Source organism: Antechinus flavipes, chromosome 2, assembly GCF_016432865.1.
Source record: "Antechinus flavipes isolate AdamAnt ecotype Samford, QLD, Australia chromosome 2, AdamAnt_v2, whole genome shotgun sequence".
NCBI classification, from domain to species: domain Eukaryota; kingdom Metazoa; phylum Chordata; class Mammalia; order Dasyuromorphia; family Dasyuridae; genus Antechinus; species Antechinus flavipes.
This window is the reverse complement of record NC_067399.1, coordinates 673,678,549-673,701,868: the sequence shown is the minus strand read 5'-3', so window position 1 is coordinate 673,701,868 and position 23,320 is coordinate 673,678,549. Positions and strand designations below refer to the sequence as shown.

General features: G+C 47.7%; 1 protein-coding gene across 2 annotated transcripts in view; it reads left to right on the top strand.

Annotated features, from left to right (window-relative positions):
• SGMS1 (sphingomyelin synthase 1) overlaps positions 1-23,320 on the top strand; it is a 187,259-nt gene that overhangs the window by 97,105 nt on the left and 66,834 nt on the right. For both annotated transcript variants that reach the window (XM_051982644.1, XM_051982642.1), the window contains one exon: positions 14,051-14,132. The gene's annotated coding sequence lies outside the window, so the exon portion shown is untranslated. The remainder of the gene's footprint in view (positions 1-14,050; positions 14,133-23,320) is intronic.

Genomic DNA, 23,320 nt, shown 5'->3' with positions numbered 1-23,320 from the left:
CCTTGGCAGATAGATTCCTAAATATTTTATACAATCAGTAGTTACTTTAAGTGGAATTTCTCAGAGGGTGAACTTTGGAGCAAAGGGCAGATCTGGGCCAGATATCTGGGAAAAGGTGGAAAAACCTCCCCTGGACAAGAGAGAAATGAGCTTCCTTGGGAGGCGGAGCCTGCCGCTCTCCCTGGATGTCTTCAAGCCAAAGGGAACAGGGGGTTGTTCTGGAGGGGATTCCTTTTCAGCTGTTGGACGAGAGGAGGGCTTCTGAACCTTATGTGTGACATGGACTCCTGCCAGGGTCTGCTGAAGCCGCCCCTTTAAATACATACAGTGAAGGAATAGGATCACTAAGGAGGCCAAATGGACAAGTACACACCTGTCAGATTGGCTAAACTGACAGGGAAAGAGGATGATGAGTGTTGGAGGGGAGGTGGGAAAACCGGGACACTGATTTCAGCCTAGAGACACCCAACGTCCTGGTCCTCCTTGAACTTCTGGGATTCTTCCCTGTCTTAACTGTTATGATGAATATCGGTCAGAATCAATCACGATCATGGGTAACAAATTTCAGGGAGCAAGTTGGTTCTCAGTCAAGGCAGATTATATTCCAGACTATGAGCTGGCCTTAGCAGCAAGTAGAGAAAGGGGCCCATATTTGCAGACTTTTCTGGGCCAGGGGTCACAGGTTGAGCCAGTTCCCATGGGAGCAGCCAACTGCAAAGTACAAGAACTAGGCTGGGGCTGCCCACCCAGGCAGGCACGGGGGGCTCTGCCCACCCAGCCAGTTGTGGTACTGTGCCCACTCAGTCAAGTGCGGGGGGGGGGTGCTCTGCTGGGAGGCTCTGCCCACCCAGCCAGTTGTGGTGGTGGTGGTGGGGGCTCTGCCCACCCAGCCAGGTGCAGGAGGCTTGGCTCGTGCTACGGGTTCCAAGATTTCAGTAACCAAGGTCATTCATATTTGTGTGCGCTCCCCGACAGCCTTTGTTACTGGGCAGTTCCCCCAGAATAGGGGATAAGGCAAAAGCTAAAACCAACCCCATCGATTTTTTTAAGGGGCTCAAATGAATCTGCCCGTGAGTGCTGCCCACTGGTCCTGGCTCGGCGAGGCTTTGGGGGCCAGCCCTCTTATCTGCACCAAATTGTTTCCAGCTCGGGTAGAGCCTGGGCTTTCTGCAGGGGATCACCTGCCTGGTTCCTGGGGGGTTCGTGGAAGAGGAAGAACAAAAAGTAGGACTCTTGGCAGTGGCCACATCGCGGTGACCACATCCCTTCTTCGCTTTCAGCCCGCGTGATTTCCATCTGCTGATCCGACAGTCTGAGGCAGCGTCCCTACGACGGCGGCGAGGGCTAGGGAGGCAGCGTCTATTTTAGCAGCTCCGAAGGTTTATTTTAAATCTCTCAGCAAAGTTGGGTTAGATAACAATGTGGCCTCTTTGGGCATTTGTCTCTTCTGTAATTTTTTTTACTCCACATCCCTGAAGTATTTTATAAAGGTTTGTAATCATACTTTGTAGATCTAGAGGAAGGAAGAATCAGCAGTTTGGGGGAGAAAAGACTAAAAAAAAAGACTTAAAAAAGACTAAAAAAAAGACTTAAAAAATAAAGACAAAAAAAATTTCTACTTTGTTTCTTTATGTCAACTGAAAGGGAATTCTGGAATAGGTTTCCTGACTCTTAGGACATGGGAAGTGCCAGTTAAATCATGTCTGGGCCCAAGATACTTTCTTCCCCCTAAAATGAGAGGGAGCTTCAGCCCAGTGATCTCTGAGGTCCTTCCAGGTCAGAACCATGATCCGAAGATGCAACTGCTAAGTAATGGTGATGGTGATTCTAAAAAACACAGAAAAAAAAATCTGGGCCACATACATATTAAGCAATCACTGGCTAATTTAAAAATAGTGGTTTTTGTTCTACTAAAACATTAGCTCTACCTTTTTTTTTTTTTATTTGAGAAATGGCTTCATAGGTAGTTGAAAATAAAATATATTTTAAAATCAATACTTGCGACCCCTATGCTTCCGTCTCGGGCCGATTCTGCCGTGGGAGAGCGTTGCTGTTCCCTTCTTTTTCATTGTGTCTGATTCTCGGTGAGAAAGCCTTTGTAAAGCACTCTGCAAATTATGGAGTGATATAGAAACACTAGCTACTGTTATCCTTATGGCCCTGCCTTTGTATCCATCCACCCTCCCTGACTTGTTTAAACCCTATTTCCCCATAGCACCTAACCTAGAATCTGTATAATGTGGGTGTCCAGGGTCTAAAAACTTGAGAAATTTTCCTTTTTCCGAGAGAGTGAGCGCGCCGGGGGGGCCTTCGTGCCCTTCCCTCCCCTCAGCATTTTCTCAAAAGTCACGGCCGTTGGGCCTGGGTGAAGAACGGGTCAGAGATCGGTATTTGCAAATTGTGATCCGATTTTCGGTCGTGGCGTGATCACTTTGCAGGATTTGTAAAAATGAATGAAAACGTGCAGCCGGGATTTCCAGGTGCCTTTGGGAAGCTCCAATCATGCAGATTAATTCTTTTATCTGTTGATTTTTAATTGCAAAGCCCCCCTGTTGATGACATCGGATAGTAGGCAGTGGGGTGGAGGAGGGGGCAGCAAATACTTTAGTGTCCTGACATCTGGAGAGCAGCTCAGACATCATTTAACCGTCTCATTTTATAGAGGAGGAAACTGAGTCACAGAGAAGTAAAGTGACAGCTAGGAAGTGTCCGGGACAGCTTCGATTAGGCGCCTTTGGCACGCTGGTCACTGGGAGGGAAGCTGGTCACTGGGAGGAAGCTGGTCACTGGGAGGGACGCTCTCTCCCCGGGGTCTTCCCTGCCCTCATGAGGCACTCAGTCTGTTGGGAATAAGTCTCACTGACTTATCACTGACTCTGGGACACACCATTTTATTGTGAATTTTAAATATTTAATATTTAAAGTGAATTGGAGGAAAACCAACGATGGCTCTGCCTTAGAGGAAGGTTGGACGCGTCCTGCCTGAGGGAATTTGAGTTGTAATAGTCAGTCAACAAGCATTTATGAAACCCTTATTGTGAGCAGAGCTAAGTTCTGGGGACACCGAGAAAGGGGAAAAAAAGCTGCATCCCTGACCTCAAGAAATGTCTATATTGGAGCTGGGCTTGAAAGAACAGGTGAGGAGGAAGAGGGGGGAGGATCAGAGACTCAGTGTTAGAGTTTATCATAATTCTTCTCTTGCATTTTACAGATTGGGAAACCGAGGCCCAGAGTGATTTTTTTTTCCCCCCATAAGCAAGGAGGAGCAGATCTAGGTTGTTTGACCACAAAATCAGTGTCTGTTCTATTATGTTATCTCTTGGGGCAGCTGGTAGGTGGTACAGTGGGGCCTGGAGTCAGAAAAAAGCCATCTTCCTCAGCCCAGAGGCTTAATAGCGGTGTGACCCTGAGCAAATCACTTCATCCCGTTTGCCTCAGTTTCCTCATCCGTCAAATGAGCCGGAGAAGAAAATACCAAGTTATTCCGGTATTTCTGCCAAGAAAACCCTCCATATGGGGTTATGAGGAGTAAAAGCTAATCACAGCAACAACGTGTTCCTGCACGTGGAGCTTTTATCCAAAAATACTCTCTCAGCACCGACTTCGTGCCAGGGGCCGATCCGGAGGGACAAGGGACATAGAGCAGGTCACTGATCTGAGGAGGTGTTGAGACTATTTGAGACTATTTGTAAGAAAATGCCCCAGAGGAACCGTGGGAGCCGGATGTTCTCCAGAGGTCACCTGCCACCTCGTTTTTCAGATAAGGAGGTGCTGCAGATAAGCCACGGTGTGGGGGTTAGACTTTGCCCCCGCCCCTCCCAGTCTGGGGCTCTCTCCGCTTCCCCTTCCTGAGAAAATGGTTGGGGCCCGAGGAAGAGAAAGGGACAGGCCAGAAGCCGGCGGCTGGATGCGAGCAGAGAGGGGGAAAGGAGAGTCGTTCCCTGGGTCCCGGTCCGTAAAAACGATGGCTCCTGACAGAAATGGATGCAGTTTGGATCTGGAGCTCTCCGAGCTTAAAGTTCCCCCGTCGTGCTTGGGTCCGAGTCCTCTCCATTATGTACCCAACAGTGACCCCGCAGCCCTTTTGTCCGCCCCGAGAAAATAACTGAAGGTTGTTTGTCCTTCCTTCTCAAAGGGGACCTTGACATCAGGAGGTGATGGGAGCTGGATTTCAGTGAGGGGGGGCTGGGAAAAGTCACCGCCCTCAGCGGCACAATGGAGGTCAGGATGGCGGGAGATGGCCCAGGATGGCGGGAGATGGCCCCGGACGGCTGGGGAGATCTTGGACGGTTTTATCCAAGGTCTGAATGCGTATCAGCAACACCCATTCAGTGGTTAAACTAGGCGAGAATTAAGGCAAAGAATGGCCTTTTACCTGGCCAGAAAAACAACCCGGGAGGGCGAGACTCTCATTGTTTCTGGCCAGAGCAGAAACAATTGGTGTTTATGTTCTTTCTAAGGCAATGGGAGCCCAAACAATGACCCACGACCTTGGCTGGGGACAGATTGGTGGCCGGTCCCAAAGAGCCCACAGTGTCCTTGAGAAAGAAATCTAGGCGGGAATCCCCAGGATCTCTTGGGAGGTTCAAAGATCAAAAAGTCAATAAATCCTAGAAACTGGAAGGGGGAAAGGGTCCTAGGCAGCAAGACGATTGTGGGGAAGTGACTGGGTCGTGCTGGAAGGCCTGCCTGGGCATGGGCGTGAATGTGAGATAGAAGGGATTCAACAGTCCGGACAGCAAAGGGGGCCTAGGAGGGGAACCAACCTGTTGGTCCCCCTCCTCCTTCCCCCTTCCCCTCTCTGTCTGAATCTCTCTCTCTCTCTCTCTCTCTCTCTCTCTCTCTCTCTGTCTCTCTCTCTCTCTCTCTCCCTCCCTCCCCCTCCTCATCCCTCTCTCACTTTCTCTGTCTCTTCTTCCCCTCCCCATCTGCCCATCTCTCTCTCTCCATGTCTCTGTGCATATTCCTCCAGGACAGAGCCGTGCCATCACCTGCTCTGTGTCCCTGGGCTCTGGATGGGCCCTTGGCATGAAGTCGGTGCTTGGAGAGCGTTTCCGTGTGATGAATGAGCTGTCAGAGCCGAATAACTTGGAGTGTATTTTAAATGCTTTAGAAGTGACTCTAGAGGCCGGGCCATAGAGTGGACGGAGGACGGACCTAGAATCCGAGGGCTTGGAATCGATTCCAGATTTCGCCACTTACGACCTGTGTGGGTTTAGGCAAGTCCTGCTTCTCAGGACATCGGTTTGCTCAAGTGTAAAAGTGTAGAGGGTGGAAAGAAGTCTGGTGGAGAGAGCGCAGCCTCAGAGTCAGGAAGATTTGACCTTGAATCTGGCCCTAGACCGGCTGTGTGACTCTGACCAAGTCAGTTAACCGTTCCGTGCCTCAGTTTCCTCATCCGAGGTGAGGCATTGGATTGGAACTTCTGAAGTTCCCACCAGCCAGGAGATCCTTCTTGACTGGTCCCAGGCAGAGGTGCGAGCAAACTGCTTCTTTGTGCCTCTGAGGGCAGGTGGCTCTGCACAAATCCCATCCTCATTCCCAGAGATTTTTTTTTTTATTGCCAATAGCGTAAATGGTAATTTCACTAAACTTTGATCCTTAATACCGTGGGTGTCAAGGCTGTTTGCTACTAAGCAGTGAAATGGAATTTTGAAAAAGTAAAAGAAAAAAAAAGCAGTAAAAATGATGAATTATGAAAAATTAAAAGAAAAAAGCCTTTATTTGTGATTGTAGGAGCCTGCGACCTCTGAGTGTTGAGCAGGTGCCACTTTGTCAAGTGCACAGTGAGCGGCGTGTCACTCCCAACCCCCACTCCCTTCCACCCAGTTGTTAGAGGAAATGACCCTACCCTGAGCTTGTGGGCTGAGTGTGTGCCTTTTATGTAAAGGTATCCCTACTTGTAACCATAACGATACTACAAATGGCAGATACAGTTGTGTCTTCTATCTCTCAGAGGTTAGAGGCACGCGGCCCTGCCCCCAGAAAATCCCCCCCCAATTTTCTGACCCTTTATTCATACCAGAAGAGATGTCTGAATTTTTTTCCTTTTATGGGTAGGTACAGCACCTAATTGTAAAAGTGGGGCCAATAGGCTGTTTTATTTATTATTATATATTATATTAGGCTGTATTTGGTCATCGGCTAGATTATTCAATACCATACAGATATATTTTAAACATTTCTAAATTTCTCAACTTCTTCTGTGTCATCTGTGGCTACTGTAAAACTCCACAAAAGGGGCAAGTAGGTGGGGTAGTAGATAAGAGAGCACCAGCCCTGAAGTCAGGAGGACCTGAGTTCAAATGTGGTCTCAAACACTTAACACGTCCCGGCTGTGTGACCCTGGGCAAGTCACTTAATCCCAATTGCCTCAGCAAAACAAACAAACAAACAAACAAACAAAAACCACACAAGTTCCCGTTTAATTTCTTATTAACCCATGATATAGCAAAATCTCCATGGGGAAGTTGCAATGTGAAGGGATGACTACTGACATAGTTCTTGTTAGTGGTTTCCTTAAGTACTTCCCTGCACATTGACCCCATTGAAACAATTGTGCCATAAAGCTGTAGAAGACTCTCAGACTTGTAAGTCATCCTGGAGAGTGTATAGTTCTACTCATACTTGAATAAGGATCCTCTGGTGTAATATTTGACGAATACTTATTTGGTCCCCACTAAAAATCCTCAGCAAAGGGACGCCCATTCTCTCAGCCATTTATTTGCTGTGTGGCCTTGGACAAAGCATAGCCTCACTTTCCTTATCTGTAAAATGAAAGAATTGATAAGTTTTTCCTTATGTCAGTTCTAAATCTGCTTCCTGCTAAGTCTACTCATCCTTTCTTTGGGATCATTTAGTCTGATCCTTCCTAATATGTGGCCTCAGGCCTGAACACAACATTCCTTGTGTGATCACACATGGAGTCAAAGAGGAGAGGGTACCGTGGAACAATTTCGAGTTGGAAAGGATCTGAGAGGCCTGCCCCTAGAGAGGGCCCTCTGGTCCAAGGACCTGGTCTTACTTTGGGGCCTCTTATCTATAAAATGAGGGGGTGATCTCTGAGTGACCTTCCAGCTTAAAAATCTGTGATTCCTCCAGTCTGTGGGAGCTGCTGTGAAAGTGAACACTATAAGGTTTAGCGATTGTCCATGACAAAGGGAGTGATGAGGATCCTGAGGCTGTGGGGGTTGGAGGAATGGGGGAGTCTGTACAGGAATGAGGAAGTGGGAGAGGGAGGAGTGTTCTGAGAGGGGAACAGATAATGAATTCTCTTTTGGAGAGTTTGCAGTGCCTATGGGGCATTCTCTGGATAGAGGTGAGTGTTGATCTGAGACTGGAATGTAGGAGAGAGGTTAGAGCTTGATAAACTGCTGAATCCATGGGAGCTGATGGAATGATGTAGAAGGAAGAGAGAAGAGAGCTTTTAGTGGCCTGGAGGCTCTCCATAAGGAAGTTCAGCAGTTTGTTTCTGCGGGGATTATTTTTTGGCTCTCCCCAGCACTTAGCACTCTGCTTGACTCTGTTTACAGGCTTGACTTTGTTGTGGGGAAGGGGCCATGAAGACAGCAGAGACTGTTGAAGGGGGCATGAGGTCCAGAGTGAGGAGGGGCTTATAATACTAGCTTACTATGTCATACTTGGAGTATTGTGTGCTGGGGCAGCCCCAGTAAGACCATATCTAGCGAACTAGAGAACATCAATCTAGAACTAGAACTTAGAGAGCACTGAGTCCATCCCCCCATTTTATAGATGAGGAAACTGAGGTACAGAGTGGTTAAGTCATTGGCCTAAGGTCCCAGTTAATAAGTATCTGAGTGGAATTTGAACTCAAGTCTTGCTGATGAATCCAGCCCAGAAACGTGAAACCATGAGATTTGAGGAGCTGTTGGAGATAAATCTGTAGAGAAGACAGTGGGGTGCAAGAGAAGAGGCTGTGGGAAGCCTAGTGACGGCCTTTTATAGATGACAAAGAAGGATTTGACTTCTGAGTGGCCTCCGGGGACTGCAGAAGAACCCTAGACTCTGAGGTCTGAGAGGTTCCTCAGAGATGACCTTGAATTAGGAGGAGCTCAGAGTACGTGTCAGGACAGTCAACATCTTAGGCGCCATCTTGTCCAATCCAGTCCCGAACCAGAATCTCTCCTACGACCGTAGGGACTTGAAAGGCCGTTATGTATTGCCCTGAGGTGAAAAAGCAAATTATTTCTTGGCTTATTAAATAAATATCCAGAGAGCAAGGGCAGGGACTGAAGAAAAGATTTCTTCCTTTTACCCTCCAGAGGAAGAGGAGGTAAGAAAATCCTGGAAGAGATGCTCTGTTACCCCTTCCTATCCATTAGGGAGATAAGAAGAGAATGTTGACTGGCCAACTATAATCACCACAGGGATCCTCATCTTGGAACCCCTCAGAGTTACAAGAGGCACCATAGAGACCTTGATGTACTTTATAAATTGAGGGAGATTGGATAGAAGGTCTTTTTCCAGCTCTGAATCTCTGCTCCCACGATATATCCCCAGCAGGAGGTATATCGTTTTTAATTCATTTTTTTTCTCATTAAGGCCTCAGATGAAAGGGATGCTCTGATATGTAGAATCTGATGAATAATCCACAAGACAGGTGAAGACTTCCAACAAGACTGTTGATTTATTTTTAAAGCAAATAAAGGAAATGAGTTATCTAGTGGCCTTTGGAGATCACGAGTTCCTTGTTTCTAAAAGGATCTTCAAAGTGGCAGTAGAGATTTATTGAGAATGTCCTTAAAGGATTCTTACACCAGGATTCTTCGACCAGATCAGTAGATCCTAAAGATTTCTGTTTTGAGAAGGTACTTCAGCGACAACAAAAAACATATCATAAGCCCCCAGGGTAATTTAATACTCATAATATTATCTTTATATTCGTTAGTACTTGCAGTAACTACAATGATAACTTTTGCCCCCAAAGTTCCAAATTCAGATATGTATAAATAATAACAACAAATAATTATAATAATTTATAATAATAATTATAAACCACAATTTAAAGTTATTAAAATTTTATATATAAAATAATGAAACTGATTATAAAATGATTCTTCATGTTTTATGGTGAACCTCCTTTCAGAATTAAAAGAAATACCCTAGTAAGATCTCATTTGCTTATTGTTGTCTTTAAGAATTCATATCCGATTTCTCTGTTTTATAAATGTTTTAAATAAAAACAACATCTTCGGTGAAAAGTTGCCACATGGAAAATGTTTAACATGATACGGTCATCCATAGTCTACTTCTGATGTTAGACTTTTTTTTATTTGTACAAAGATGTGTAGTATTTAGCGCCACACCAGGCAAACACGATCTTAAATCTGGTTCTGCAGCAAGATGATGTATTTTGATTTAAAAGGAGAATTGAAAATGCACGCTCACACAAATACGTGGTGGAAAATCGTTGGGTAATTTTATAAGCTTTCTTGCTGAGTATTGGAGATGTATTTTTTACAATTTTAGCCACTTAGCCAATCAGAAAAATAAATGAATGGCCAGTTGTGATATCTAAACTATTTATTGCTGACTAATGGCAGATGCTGTGTTAAGTGTCCTTAAAGTTAAGTTGAATTTGTTGCTTCATTTAAAATGATGTTTAAAGTCGTCAAGAAAGAATCTCTTCACGGGTAACGTTCTTCCGTTCAGACGGTGATGTTTCATCCGTACTTTCTTAGAAATTCTATTGAATAACTGAGCGGTATTGCCAATGAATTCACTGGAAAATCTAGCAGCCGGAGGACAGTAGAGTAGGTAGAAGATCGGTTTCAGTTAGGAAATAATCTTAATGCTGCATTGAGAAAATGCAGTAATAGTCTGCTGCTGAAGGGTGTCTGAGAGGTGTTCCATGTGTGTGAAAGATGATCCGGGATGGTTTCGGGATGGTTTGTAATGTGCAAACCCACTGGTCACGGCTTTAAGCAAACCTGCCATCCATGGCGCTGTTAGGATGCAAATGTTTCCAACATCTTGAGGATGGGATTACACGGCTGATGAGCTATGATTGCAGAACGGAACGAGGGAGCTCCTCTGTTGCCGTATTCAGACAAACGAAGGTACTCTCGGGCGGTTGACCCTCCTTTGGGAATCAGTTTTATGTTGGATAGTTTGGAAACAATCAGAGGTCAAGTTGAGAAGCTGCAAGAATACGATATGCTTTGAATCGGTTTTCGTTTTGAATTGCTGCAGAAACAGACGTATCATGTTTCAAACACACGGGCTCGTGGCCACTGAGCAAAAAGATCGATCATTGGACAATTATTTGTTGCTTCAAGCTCCTCGTTCAAATTTTAATTTGCACCTCTTAGGAGCAGGGGTCCTTAAACTACGGCCCGCGGGCCAGATGCGGCAGCTGAGGACGATTATCCCCCTCACCCAGAGCTATGAAGTTTCTTTATTTAAAGGCCCACAAAACAAAGTTTTTGTTTTTACTATAGTCCGGCCCTCCAACAGTCTGAGGGACAGTGAACTGGCCCCCGATTTAAAAAGTCTGAGGATCCTGCCTTCGAGCATCATCATTGGAAACTCCCAAGGAAAGTGAGAACACTGACTGGGAATCACGGGATGAGATGACCTCCCGGATGTCCCTCTCGGCTCTCGGGGACTGTTTCTCAACCTGATGGGGACCGAGAAGGTCTGAATATGAGGAAACTGTTTATACAGGCGGCGAGGTTGCACAACAGAGAGCTGGCAGTGGAATCAGCAAGACCTGTTACTGTCACAACAGCAAACAAATAATCCCATGACTCAGGAGATCGTCTCCGAGCTAGTTGGGACAGAGCAGCACATGATTGTGAGACATCTGTAAATCAGAGACTTGGTAGAACATCATGAAATCCCGGAATCTTAGAACTGAACAAGACCCCGGAGACCAGGAACTGTACCAGACCGATGGACTATACTAGGCCATTTTTGGACAGTGTCCATAGCAAGTGATCATCTAGCTTCTCAGCGACCTACGGTGGCAGGGAACCTCTCCCCTCCCTGAAACTAATAGTCCCTAGAAATGACTGTTGTTTACTGTTCTGAGTTCCACTTGCTTCTTTCCAATAGATTGGAGACTATTGGAAATAGTTTTTCCCATCGCTCTCCCTCTGTCTGGTTCCTTGCGATCCATACCGAGTGGCCGCTGATAGATGCTTGTGGAATGAATCCTATTCTATGCGGGAACAACTCTGATTGTGAGTAAGTTTTTCCTTTTCTGAAGCAGAAATGTGCCTCTCTTTAACTGTTCTCCATTGCTCTTCCTACCTTCCAAAACCTGAGATTATTTACGTTGAAGAATATAATTCAGCAGGCATCAAGTGCCTACTGTGTGTGAGGTATTGTTCGTACCCAGAGGATACAAAGAAAAAAGTGAAATAGTTCTTGCCCTTAAGGTGCTCACCTTTGCTTGAAGAGGGCCCATCTAACTTCATTCATTGACAGGTTCCCATTTGAATCCTGGAGATCTCCCAAATGAGACTTTGATGATTTGTTGTTGGCCAGTTGTGTCCCGCTCTTCATGACCCCATTTGGGGTTTCCTTGGCAAATAGACTGGAGTGGTGGGCCATTTCCTTCTCCAGCCCATTTTACAGATGAGGAAACTGAGGCAAACAGTGTTAAGTGACTTGCCCAGGGTCACAGGGCTACTGTATCCGAGGATGGATTTGAACACGGGTCTTTTTGACTCCAGACCTGAGGCTCTCTCTGCTGCACCACTTAGCCTCCTCCACCTCTGATTATTCTCTAATATCTTAATTATGTGGATTATATCTTGACTTCTGAAAATATATGTCGGTGAATTAGAGCCAGGGGAATTTTCTCTTGGAAAGGACTTTAGAGCTTATGTAGACTCACTCTAGAATTTTATGCAGTGAGGAAGCTAAAGGAAAATCACCAGTGACTCACTTCCCTAAGGCTAGAGAGTACCCAGATCTCTAAATCTGAAACAAACGGTGCCCATCGGGCAGGAGCATAGATTTAGAACTCCGAGGCCGTCTTGTCCAACCCCTTCATTTACAATGGAGGAGACCGAGATTCGGCTTAAGCAAGTTGCCCAATGTCTTGCTCACAGGTAGTGACGGCTGGAGTTTGAACTCTGTGACTCTAGTCGTTTTCTCTGCCCCCCACTACCTCTCTCCCTAGTGACTTTTCCCCAGCGTCAGCCTGACACATTTTTAAAAGCCTCTGTCACCTTTTCTTTAACGGACTTTGAAACATGGGGATGATCGGGAAAGTCTGCTTGTGGCTGCTCCAGGGGTCCCGGGGTTCCCAAAGGCCCCGGGGAAGGAGATGGAGGCGGGCCGGCCGTTCCGGGCAGAGGCTGTTCTCCCGGGGGAAGGGTGGACGTCGGGGAGGTTGCTCCAGAAGCGACGGGCCACCCAGGATGCGGAGATGTGTCCGAGAAAGGCCGGCTGTGGTGAGACATGTTGTGCTCTCCGGAGTCCAGACGGGATTGTAGCTGTTTCTTCTCCAAGGAAATGCTTTTATGGTCGCTGTGGGGGTAAGCAGTCTTAATGCAGCTCACTTCCAGGAGACTCATTTTCTCCCCTTGAGGAGGACTCAGACTGCGGCCTCTCCAGGTCCTTCCTTCTTCCTCCTCTCCTTTGGAAGTCCTTCTCTTGCTCACACGGAAGGGTCCCCCTGGAGGGAAGACATTGCCTCTGATGGCCATTTGAGGCGTATTAACTGGGTCCCCGGGGGCCGTCCTTGACACTTAATAATCCATCAGTCACCGTGCTTTTCTAGAATATAAGCCCCTTGAAAACAGAATGCTTAAGTTTGTTTCTGTGTCTTCATCACCTGGTACAAGTAGGTACCTGAGACTGAGTTAATCAGAAATCATTTATTAAGCACTTACTGTATTCCCTTGAATGTATAGAGACACAAATGAAATCATCACTGGTCTCTGGAAGCTTCCATTCCAGAATTGATTAGGAATCAAATATTATGAGATTGTCTCCTTGGGAGATTCCTGGAAGATCTCCAAGTTCAACTTCAGTGACCGTTGCATAATTACGTCCTTGTCTAAAAAATGGAGCCGCCCTCCCTCTTCCTTCCCCTAAAGCAAGCGCTCTGGCTGCTGCCTCCTGGTGAGTCTTTCAGCTAGTTGATTGTATTCCTGCCATCGTTATCTCCATTTTATAGAGAGGGAAACTGAGGCTCTCTTGCCCTTTGGTTCTCAGTTCTAAGCTATTTATGTCAGCAACAATCCTCTTCCTGCCGTCATTATCTCCATTTTATAGAGAGGGAAACTGAGGCGTTTTTGCCCTTTGGTTCTCAGTTCTAAGCTATTGATGTCACTGCTGAAAGGTTCCTTATGTTCCCCGTCTCTTTTTAAAGCCACAAGAAGAACAGCCCGCTTGCGGCTGGGTGCTGTTTGGTGAATCAGTTGATAAGCATTTGGTGAACGCCTTCCATGTGCCAGATATTGTTTTCGGCATCGGGGTACAAATGAAGCAATGTTTACCCAGGAGCATCTGTTTCACTAGGGAAGATATTAAGTACACAGAGAAGCACCTTTAACGAGGTGCCGAGTTTACGTGGGGGAGGCTGACGCCGCCAGTGGCCGGTGTGGGGTTAAGAGGATCCTCAGACGGGAGGCACTTTGGGGACGGAGGCGGTCTGGGGTTCTGAGAGGCGTCTTGGGGTTCTGGAAGGCGGCCCGGGGTTCCGAGAGGCAACCCGGGGTTCTGGGAGGCGGCCCAGGGTTCCGGGAGGTGGAGGGAGAGCAGCCCCGGGGATGGCTCGTGCGGACACGGGATGGGAAACGGCACATTGTGCGTCCATTCCGGCCGGTCTGCTGAGGCGTCCCTCGTGGCTCCCTCCCTCGGGAAGCTTTTTGGACCGGCTCCCGCTGCCTGGAAGCCCGAGCGGGGGTGGGGGAGGGCGGGCCCTCTGCGATCCTCCTGGTGGTCGTGAGGGGTTTCTCATGGTCCGCCTGCCAAGAGCCTTCCGATCCGGACCCGGGGGCCTGAGGTCAGTGATGGCAGGGGGCGCGGGGCAGGTCCTGGACAGTGACTGAGCGGCTTCTCTCTCCCGCAGGCTGAGCCGGCACCTGGAGCCATGTGAGGACCTGGGAGCCCGAGGGGAGCCAAGATGATGGTGACCGAACGGACGGCCAGTAGTAAGTGGTCCGCCGCCTTTCTCCGAGCCGGGGTTAACTGTGGCCGGAGCTCGTCCGCGTGGGGAGGGGACGGGGACTGGGAAGCAGCCCAACGGCGCCTTGAATCCGCGTCTGTGGGGGCTATTCCTCCTGGCCTTGCGCTTGCCTAGGGGGCTGCTCATCTGGTCCAGATGTCCAGGGGAAGTGTTACCCGGAAGGAGCCTCTGCCGGGCCGGCTCGGTCTCACAAAGTGTCTGCTGGTCTCCTCCATCTTCAGAGATCACGGCGAAGATCCCCCCGATTCTCAGTTGTGGGGGGTCTAGAGGACCTAGCGAGAGGAGAGCTCTCCCATGTCTCCGTGAAGGCTGGGACTGTGGTTTGTACTTTCTTCCCACGGCCCCTCGGCGCCTTCTCCTCTCCTCTCGCTCTTCTTCCTCATCAGGGCTTTAGCTTTCAGAGTTCTTTACAGGTCAGGTCGGCTGCCCTTGTCCCCATTTTGTGGATGGGCCAACTGATGCTCAGGGTAGTCACGTGACTTGCTTAGGGACGCCCTGTCCGTAGGTCCCGGACTCAGAGGTGACCCCGAGCCCAGGTCCGGGTCGTCTAGCCGCCGAGGTCCAGGCTCTTTGGCCAGGATGCCGATTGTTCTGAGGCGGATCCCACGCTTCCCGCCGTCTCAGCAGGGCGATCTGGCCTCCTCCCCATCCTGTGGTGGTTTGGCGTCGGGGGTCGCTCTGGCAGAGACAGCAGCCGGAGGAGGAAAGGAGGCTCTGGAATTCCCGGCCCCGGGTTTGCACCCTATTTCCTTATGTATTTAGACCTTGGGGCAGCTCTCTGCCTCATCCTCTTGGTTTCAGTTCCCAAAATGTGAGCGTTGTTGAGATGGCCTTGAACGTCCCTTCCAGAACAAAGTCACGTGATACGATTACAATCGGGGGTTTTTTCTGGGTCCCCGTTATGTTTGGCAAAAGAGACGGCCCGTCGTCCTCGGACGCACCGACCGCGCCGCTCCAGCTTCCACGAGACTTAACCGCTGTCAAGTATCCAATTGAATGTATTAGTTGCTTTTTTAAAAATAAGTTTTTAAATTGGCTGCATCTCCCCATTCTCTCTCTCAGGCAGGTCACACAGTAGGTGGAGTGTTCGGTGCCGAGTCAGGAAGGCCAGAGTTCAAATCCAGTTCGTAAACATAGACTGAGTCACTTAACCTCCAGCTGCCTCAGTTTCCTTAATTGTAAAATGGGTTTCTAATAGCATTTATCTTACAAGGTTGTTGTGAGGATCCAATGAGATAATATTTGCTGAATAAGGTTCCTGGCATAGAGTAGGTGATTAATAAATGCGTATTTCCTTCCTTCCTACCTTCTCCCTCCGAGAGCCATCCCTGATAGCTCAGAATTGTATTAAGTATCTATTAAACACCTGCTGGGTCAAAAGCAGCGGGCAGGTGTCAAAGAAGCATTTTTATTGGGGGGAAAATAAGTGATCAGAGAAAGGTGACTAAAACTCGGCCTTTTACACAGAACGCAAGGGAGAAGCTTGATGTTTCCTGTAAAGGGAAGGAGCGCGGCTTCGAGAATCTGCCCCCTAGAAGGAGGCAGCCGTGGGACCGCTGGGCACCGGATGAGTAGCTGGGGGTGGCTGGGATCACGCCGCCGGGAACGCTCCCCCACGTCGCTCGGCTCAGAGAACCAGAATTGTCAGAGCCCGTTGGGAATTAAGAAATGGAATCGTTCGTGTTGGCTCCCTTCCGGGCTCCTGGCCGGCCGTGCCTCATTTTGAAGCGCTCTAAGTCCCTTTTCCCCCACGACCTCAGAAAGTATTTCCAATTCTTCTTGAATCTGGTCTTTGATTATTGTTGCTCTTATTTCAATGACCAATGGCAAAGAGTGCTGGGAAATTAAGAATCGATGGAAACTCCCCAGAGAAATGGAGCGAAAAGGGTGCGAGCCTTTCTGAAACCCTTACACTGCTTGTGTGATCTTGGACAGGTGGCTTTCTTCTGGGCCTCCATCTCCCAGGAGAAGAATGGGCCCACAGAAAGCAGCGGGGAAAGGAAGGAGGGAGAAAAATCAGTCGCAGCTCCAATCTTCTGTTGCTGAGCTGCTTCTTCTCGCTGGGGCTCAGTTCCTTTTGGGCCAGGTGACCCCGGAGTCTGTCCCGGCCTCAGGGCCTGTTGTCCTTCCCACATCCTGTTCCAGTAATTGAGAACGTGGCTTGTAAAAGGTTAGCCGGGGCCTTTTCTCCGCTCCCAGGGGCGCCAGGGTCCCTTCACACGCTTTAAGCTCTCGCCTAATTTTGGAGAGCTAATTAAGCCGGGTTCGGCCGGAATGGGCCCCTGGGTATGTGGCGAGATGCTCCCCAGGTGGATCCCCCTCCTCCCGTCCCAGTTTAGCTCATCCTGTTCCCCACTCTTATGTGTCTCTGGACGCCACTTAGGCTATTTCTGAGGCTGGGACCCTGCGGCTCATCGCCAGCCTGATCCGAGGGGCAGGCACCCTATTAGTGCGGGTAATGAAGCATTAGCTTAACTATCCGACCCAGAATTCCACAGGAGCTGGCCGGCGTCCCGGCCTGGACATTCACGCCTCCTCCATCTGCCCGGCCTTCACCATGTGCTTTCTGGTACGATCCCAGCTGCCTCCCTGGGAGTCCGAGCCGGCCCCGGGAGGACGCAGCTTCACAAATACGGGCCCGGGGAGGACTGGCTTGTGAGCAGGAACTCTCCAGGCTTGGAATCGCGCCTTTAGTATGACCCAAGTGACTCCGAGTCTCCCACAGGAAGAGGGTGCCTCATCTGGGCCATGGCGGGGAACGACCCGGCTCTTCTGCAGGACTCCGTCCCACCGGCCCCCACGTAGGACAATCCGTTGTAACCTTTCTTCAATTGTTGTTCTGTGTTCTGGGCCCCGGGGAGGACAGGCAGCAGTGGGACGGGCCCTGCCCTCAAAACCTTCCATTTCAAAGATAGAGGAATAAAGAGAGGTCCGAAGTAAGACGGTGGGGAAGGGCAGCTGCCAGCGGCTGGGCCTGAGGAGAGACCTCCTGTAACAGTGGCTGCTGCTCCAGGGTTCTCCTTGCTGGGGCCCAACTCCCTCAGGGACGTCTGACCCACCTAGGAAAGCCAGAAAGCCCCAAGGTCTGCTCCCCCTGGATGGATCACATGGGGCAGGCCACAGAGCCTCCCCAGACCTCAGCTTCCTCCTCTCCAGGACGAGGGGCTCGATACCTGAGGGCCCAGAGGAGGCGGGCTGCCCACGCTGGAACAAGATGGGTCGGGCAGCTAGATGGCCCAGTGGATAGAGCACCAGCCCTGAAGTCAGGAGGTCAAATCTGGCCTCAGCCACTTAATACCTCCTAGCTGTGTGACCCTGGGCAAGTCACTTAGCCCCAATTGCCTCAGGGGGGAAAAAGAGCTGATGGGTTTAGTTTGCTGGACAGCGTGTGTATTTGATGGTTATGGCTAATGTAGAAAATTTGTTTGATCTGACACATTTGTTATGAGGGATTTGCTTTTCTTTTTTTTCCCCAGTGGAGAGAAAACATATTTTTGTTAATCCAAAAAAATGAATGAGGAATGACCCCAGGAATCTCTTGTCTTAAAAAAGGCCTGGGTAAGTGGTGGGTGGATGCTTGTCACGGGGACCCGGTATCCCTAGATCTCTTTAGTCCGAGTCCCCAGGTTGTTCCTCACCTTCCGTCTTCAATGTGATCTTTTCAAAGTCTCTGCCTGAGCTCAGACCAGTGCCAAAAAACGGCCAAAGTTGGGTGGTGGTGGTGGGATGTGCGGGAAGGCCATATAGCTAGAGTGACACAGTCAGGATTTGAACTCAGGTCCTCTGCCTCCACATTAGTCAGGAGGCCCAAAGATTATGGATCCCTCAGCGTGGAGGGGAGAGAGACCTTGATTCAGCTCTTCTGACCTTTAGCAGGCTGGGACCATGGGAAAGGACTTCTCTGTCCTGCATCTCCCCAGCTCCCCTGGTCTCACCGTGGACATCACAGGTCCGCCCAGCGCTTGTTCGCCGCTTGCTCGCCTTTGGGTGAGCCCGGCTCTCTCTGGCTCTCATCCCGGCTGTTCACTACAAATAATTTCCTTCCCAAATAAAACTGAAACGCAGACTTTTTCGAGCCCGTCTCTGTTTTCCGAACTCCAAGTTTGCTCTGCTCTTCACTCTGTGTTTCGGGCCGTTTCGGTGGATTTGAGGATCCTTGCTGACTGGCCTAATTACATCTTCCATCTCGATGCCCTCACTGATCGGGCTGATGGGACCAAGCGGTCTCTGAACGTTCGATGGCATCTGTCCATAGAAAGAAAAAACAGTAAAGTGCTCTCAGCGTCTGGTTTCAGTGAGGTTGTCGGAAGGATCGTTCTGCTCCCATGAGGCTCCGGTTCAGTTCTGGTTCCAGTCCGGCTCACACGGTTCTATTCCTTTAGAATGATCGCTGAGCAAATTGTTTCCTTGGGCCTCGATTCCCTCTGGGGCCCTCCCTATGGAGCCTGTAAATGTTAACTACAAGATGTCCCTATGGAGACCTAAAATGGAGGATGATGGGAGCATAGGACCATCCATCTGGATCTGGTCTAGGGGCCCCTTTTCTTATGGATATAGACACCGAAGCTAGTGAGGGGAACTGGTTTGTCCACACAGGTAGCAAAGGTCAGGGGTCAGCTTTGAACTCAAGCAGTGACCTCTTCTCACAGAACCAACTGTTGCGTAATAACTGAGGGTGATTAAATGTTCCTTTATCTGAAGAAGGAACATCAAGAGGAAATCACATTATCTCTGATTCAGTCCTACTTATTGCTCAATAACCTGAAACCTGTTTTGGGGGGAGGGCAGGGGATCTGTGTTTCCTGAAGTACCAGGCTCTGGTCATGTGAAAGTCCTTAGTGTAAAAGGACATCAAGGATTCGGAGATCTGTCGATAAAAAGTTATTTAAAAAAAAAAAAAAGGATTCAGAGATTCAGGAGGCTTAGAAGCCTGTATCAGTGTCCTGGCTCTCCACTGTAGCTCCCCTTAGGGTTGCTTGATAGGACAGCCTTCCCTATTCCCTTTTTCCCTTCTCCAATCTCTTTGTACATCCCGGAATAGGTGCAGCTATCGGGGCTCCATCTACAAATATATGGAAATGTGAGCTTGCTGTCGGTTCTTGCTCATATTCTAAAATGTATTTATTATGTTTAAGTTTAATTAATTGCATTATTAACATTTTCCTCCTTTGTTTTTTATTTTTTTATTTACTGTTTTCTTTTTTAAAAATGAGCTTTTCAGCAATCATCAACCATTTGGTGCTAAGAAACAGAGGAGTCGATCAATGGAACAGGTCAGAATCACAGGACAAAATAGTCAGTGACGAGTAATCTAGTTTTGACAAACTCAAAGCTTCTGGGATAAAAACTCATTATTTGACAAAAACTGCTGAAAAAATTGGAAACTAGTATGGAAGGAATTAGGGCTCAACCCACGTCTATCATTCTACCAAGATAAGGTTGGAATGGGATCATGATTTAGACAAAGAGTGATATTATAAACAAATTAGAGAACAAAGGAGAGTTTACCTCTCATATCTGTGGAGAAGGAAGGAATTTGTGGCCAAAGAAGAAGTGGAATTCATTATTGAATATAAAATGGGTAATTTTATTTATACTAAGTTAAAAAGTTTTTATACAAACCAAACCAATGCAGACAAGATTAGATGAGAAGCAAGAAACTGGGGAAAATTTTACCTTCAAGGGCCTGATAAAGGCCTCATTTTAAAAATATATAGAGAATTGACTCAAATTGATAAGAATTCAATCCATTCTCCAATTGATAAATGGTCAAAGGATATGAACAGACAATTCTCAGATGAAGAAATTAAACCATTTCTAGTCATATGGAAAGGCGCTCTCAATCACTATTGATCAGAGAAATGCAAATTAAGACAGCTCTGATACCACTACACACCTGTCAGATTGGCTAAGATGATAGGAAAAGATAATGATGCATGTTGGAGGGGATGTGGGAAAACAGGGACACTGATCCATTGTTGGTGGAGTTGGGAACGAATCCAACCATTCTGGAGAGCAGTTCGTATCTATGCTCAAAGAGATATCAAATTGTGCATACCCTTTGACCCAACCCTCTTACTACTGGGCTTATATCCCAAAGAGATCATAAAAAATAGGAAAAGGGCCTATGTGTATAAAAATGTTTGTGGCAGCCCTTTTTTGTGGTGGTAAGAAACGGAAACTGAGTGGATGCCCATCAGTGGGGGAATGGCTGAGTAAGTTCTGATCCGTGAGTGTTATGGAATGTTATTGTTCTGTAAGAAACGACCAGCAGGATGGTTTCAGAGAGGACTGGAGAGACTGACAGGAACTGATGCTAAGTGAAGGGAACAGAACCAGGAGATCATTGTACACGGCAACAGCAACTTTATATGATGATCAGCTCTGATGGCCGTGGCTCTCATCAACAATGAGATGATTGAGGCCAGTTTTAATGATCTTGTGATGGAGAGAGCCATCTGCACACACAGAGAGGATTATGGGGACTGAGTATGGATCACAACATAACATTCTCACTCTTTTTGATGTTTGCTTGCGTTTTGTTTTCTTTCTCATTTTTTCCCCTTTTGATCTGATTTTTCTTGTGCATCAAGAGAATTGTGGAAATATATATACTATTCCACATACTGGATTACTTGCTGTCTAGGGAAGGGGAAAGGGAGGGAAAATTTTAGAACACAAGATTTTGTAAGGGTGAATACTGAAAACTATCCATGTATGTATTTTGAAAACAAAAAGCTTTAATTAAAAAAAAAAAAAAAGAAAAAGTTGTGGAGTATATCACAGCTCCTATGCATGGCAAACAAACAAACAAATAAATAAAAAATAAAAATAAAATATTAGCTTTTTATTTTTCTAAATAGATGCAAAGATAGTTTTCAACATTCACCTTTACAAAACCCTGTGTTCTATGTTTTTCTTCCTCCTTCCTCCATCTCTCCCCTCCCCCAGACAGCAAGTAATCCCATATAGGTTATACGTGTGCAGTTCTTCTAAACATATTTCCACATCGAAAATGTATCATTAAAGGGATGATTAGTGGACATTTAGAAAAGGAAGCAGGGAACACAGCAAGGACAGATCACGCTGTTTCATTTATCCTGCACCCTGACCTTGGAGATCAGGAAATGCTCCGGGTCGAGGCTTTTGTTGTTTAGGTTGTGAGCGGAGGTTATACTCGTCTTGTGGAAAGCTACAGACGCGACCTGTGGCCTGATGCTGGCCGTAGGGAGAAGAAGCTCCCCCACGATTCTGGCCACAGATCATCGTCCGAGCCTCATAATCAGCATCGCTCGGCGTTAAAATCCCAAAATTGGCTTTATTAAGGCAAACAGCGCATAGCAGCTAATGAGCAGATGCCGAGGAGTCCACGCCGTGTTCAGCGGGGGTTGAGAGGCTAACGGGTTAACTTTCCTCTGATTATTGCTAAGCAGAATAAACAAAATTGGTGTCCAGGGGAACGGTCTGGAGGGAGATGGCTCAGGCTTACGTCTTGACTTGGCCACTTGGTACCTGTATGACCCGTGGCTCCTTACTTAATTACCTTTCTGATCCTCATCTACCCCATCTGTGGGATGGGGAAACTGGACCAGGCAACTACCAGTTCTGACTAAAGTGGGTTTAATTATTTTTTAAAGAACTTTTCAGCCTCTTTGTCTTCTGGCTCTTCCACCTTCTTCTCTGTTTCTAACTTCCCTTCCTTCTCTGTTCTCCACTCTGATGCTCCAGCTGTGGGCCTTGGATTTGTGAGCGTTCACCCACCTAAGCCGGGCCCAGACCCAGCTGTCTGTTGTTCGGCCATCTCAGTGTTGTCAGTCAACTATCTCTTAAGAGTCTGCCTTAAAAAAAAAGCTCACGAACCAAGCCGATAATTTCCCAAAGTCCTTTTGTCAGTTCCATCTCTTCTTTTGGAAGTAGGACGTCCTTTCTCCTCGGCGGGATGAAGTGTTTTGATGTGTCCTATGGAAAACAACAAACGGCGATCTGGTTTGAACCCCTAGGATTTTATTCTTAATGGGTCAAAAGTTGGAACAAAAACTTAGCTTTTCTCCCTTTGGACAGAATTGTGACGGCAGTTCATGCCAGCCGCTTCGTGTCCTTGGGCACTCCCTTTTCTGAGGTGAAGGGAACTCCTCTTTTCAATGGGAATTTTAGAAGTACCCTTCTTATACAATGATCACCACCATAATATTTTAATTATTATTAATAATTAGTAGTATTTTAATTCTCGATCTATTGTTGTGTAGAGTTGAAATGGAGGTGATGTTGGATCAGGCCATTATCCTGCCATTCCTTTGGGTTTCATCCTTTGTGGGTTACTGCTTGGGCAAGTGACTTTTTTTTTTTTTTTTTTTGCTGAGACAATTGAGGTTAAGTGACTTGCCCGGGCCTGACTTGAACTCGGGTCCTCCTGATTTAGGGCTAGTGCTCTATCCACTGCACCACCCAGCTGCCCCATCCTCAATGATTTTTTTGTTCCTGATGGCCAGAATCTGGTCTTGAGTCTCCATGGTGACTACCCCATCCCTAGACCCCTCCTTTCCATAAAAAGCCACTGCTCTTGGTCCTTCACTCCCACCACATTTTTGCCTGAGTTCATGGAGGTGACCCTCACAGCAGGGCCTTGGGAGTCCACTCTAGATCTTTGCTGTTGTAGCAGTTCTGAGTGGGTGGAAAACCCCTCTGGAGAACAAGGGATGTCAGCAGCCTGTCCTTTTGTCATTCTTCATTGATGCTGCTGTTGTTATGATCAACACTGATTATTTTCTACTTTACCTGGTTCCCTCCTAGATATGAAAAGGTCTGAGCAGAGAGCCCCGACCCAGAGGGGTTTCCTTTTGGGCAGATGGCCTGCGCATAAAAAATAAAGGCTGGCAGGGTAACATGGGATAGACATAGGAGCGAGAGCCGGAGGGACTTGCTCTGCTCTGTGGGGTCACCACTGAATGGCCGGACAACAACAGAGACGTAGAAGGGTCTTTAGCTATTACCTGCTTCAACTCCTTTGTGTCATGTAGGGTCGGGGACCCTCGTCCAAAGTCACGCTGACCAGAGTCAGGGAGAAGCTGGGTCCTCTGGGGCCGTACCCGGGACCGCAAATGCCACAGCAAGGCCTGAGGGGGTCACTGTGGGCTGGGAGACGGAAGGGAGGGC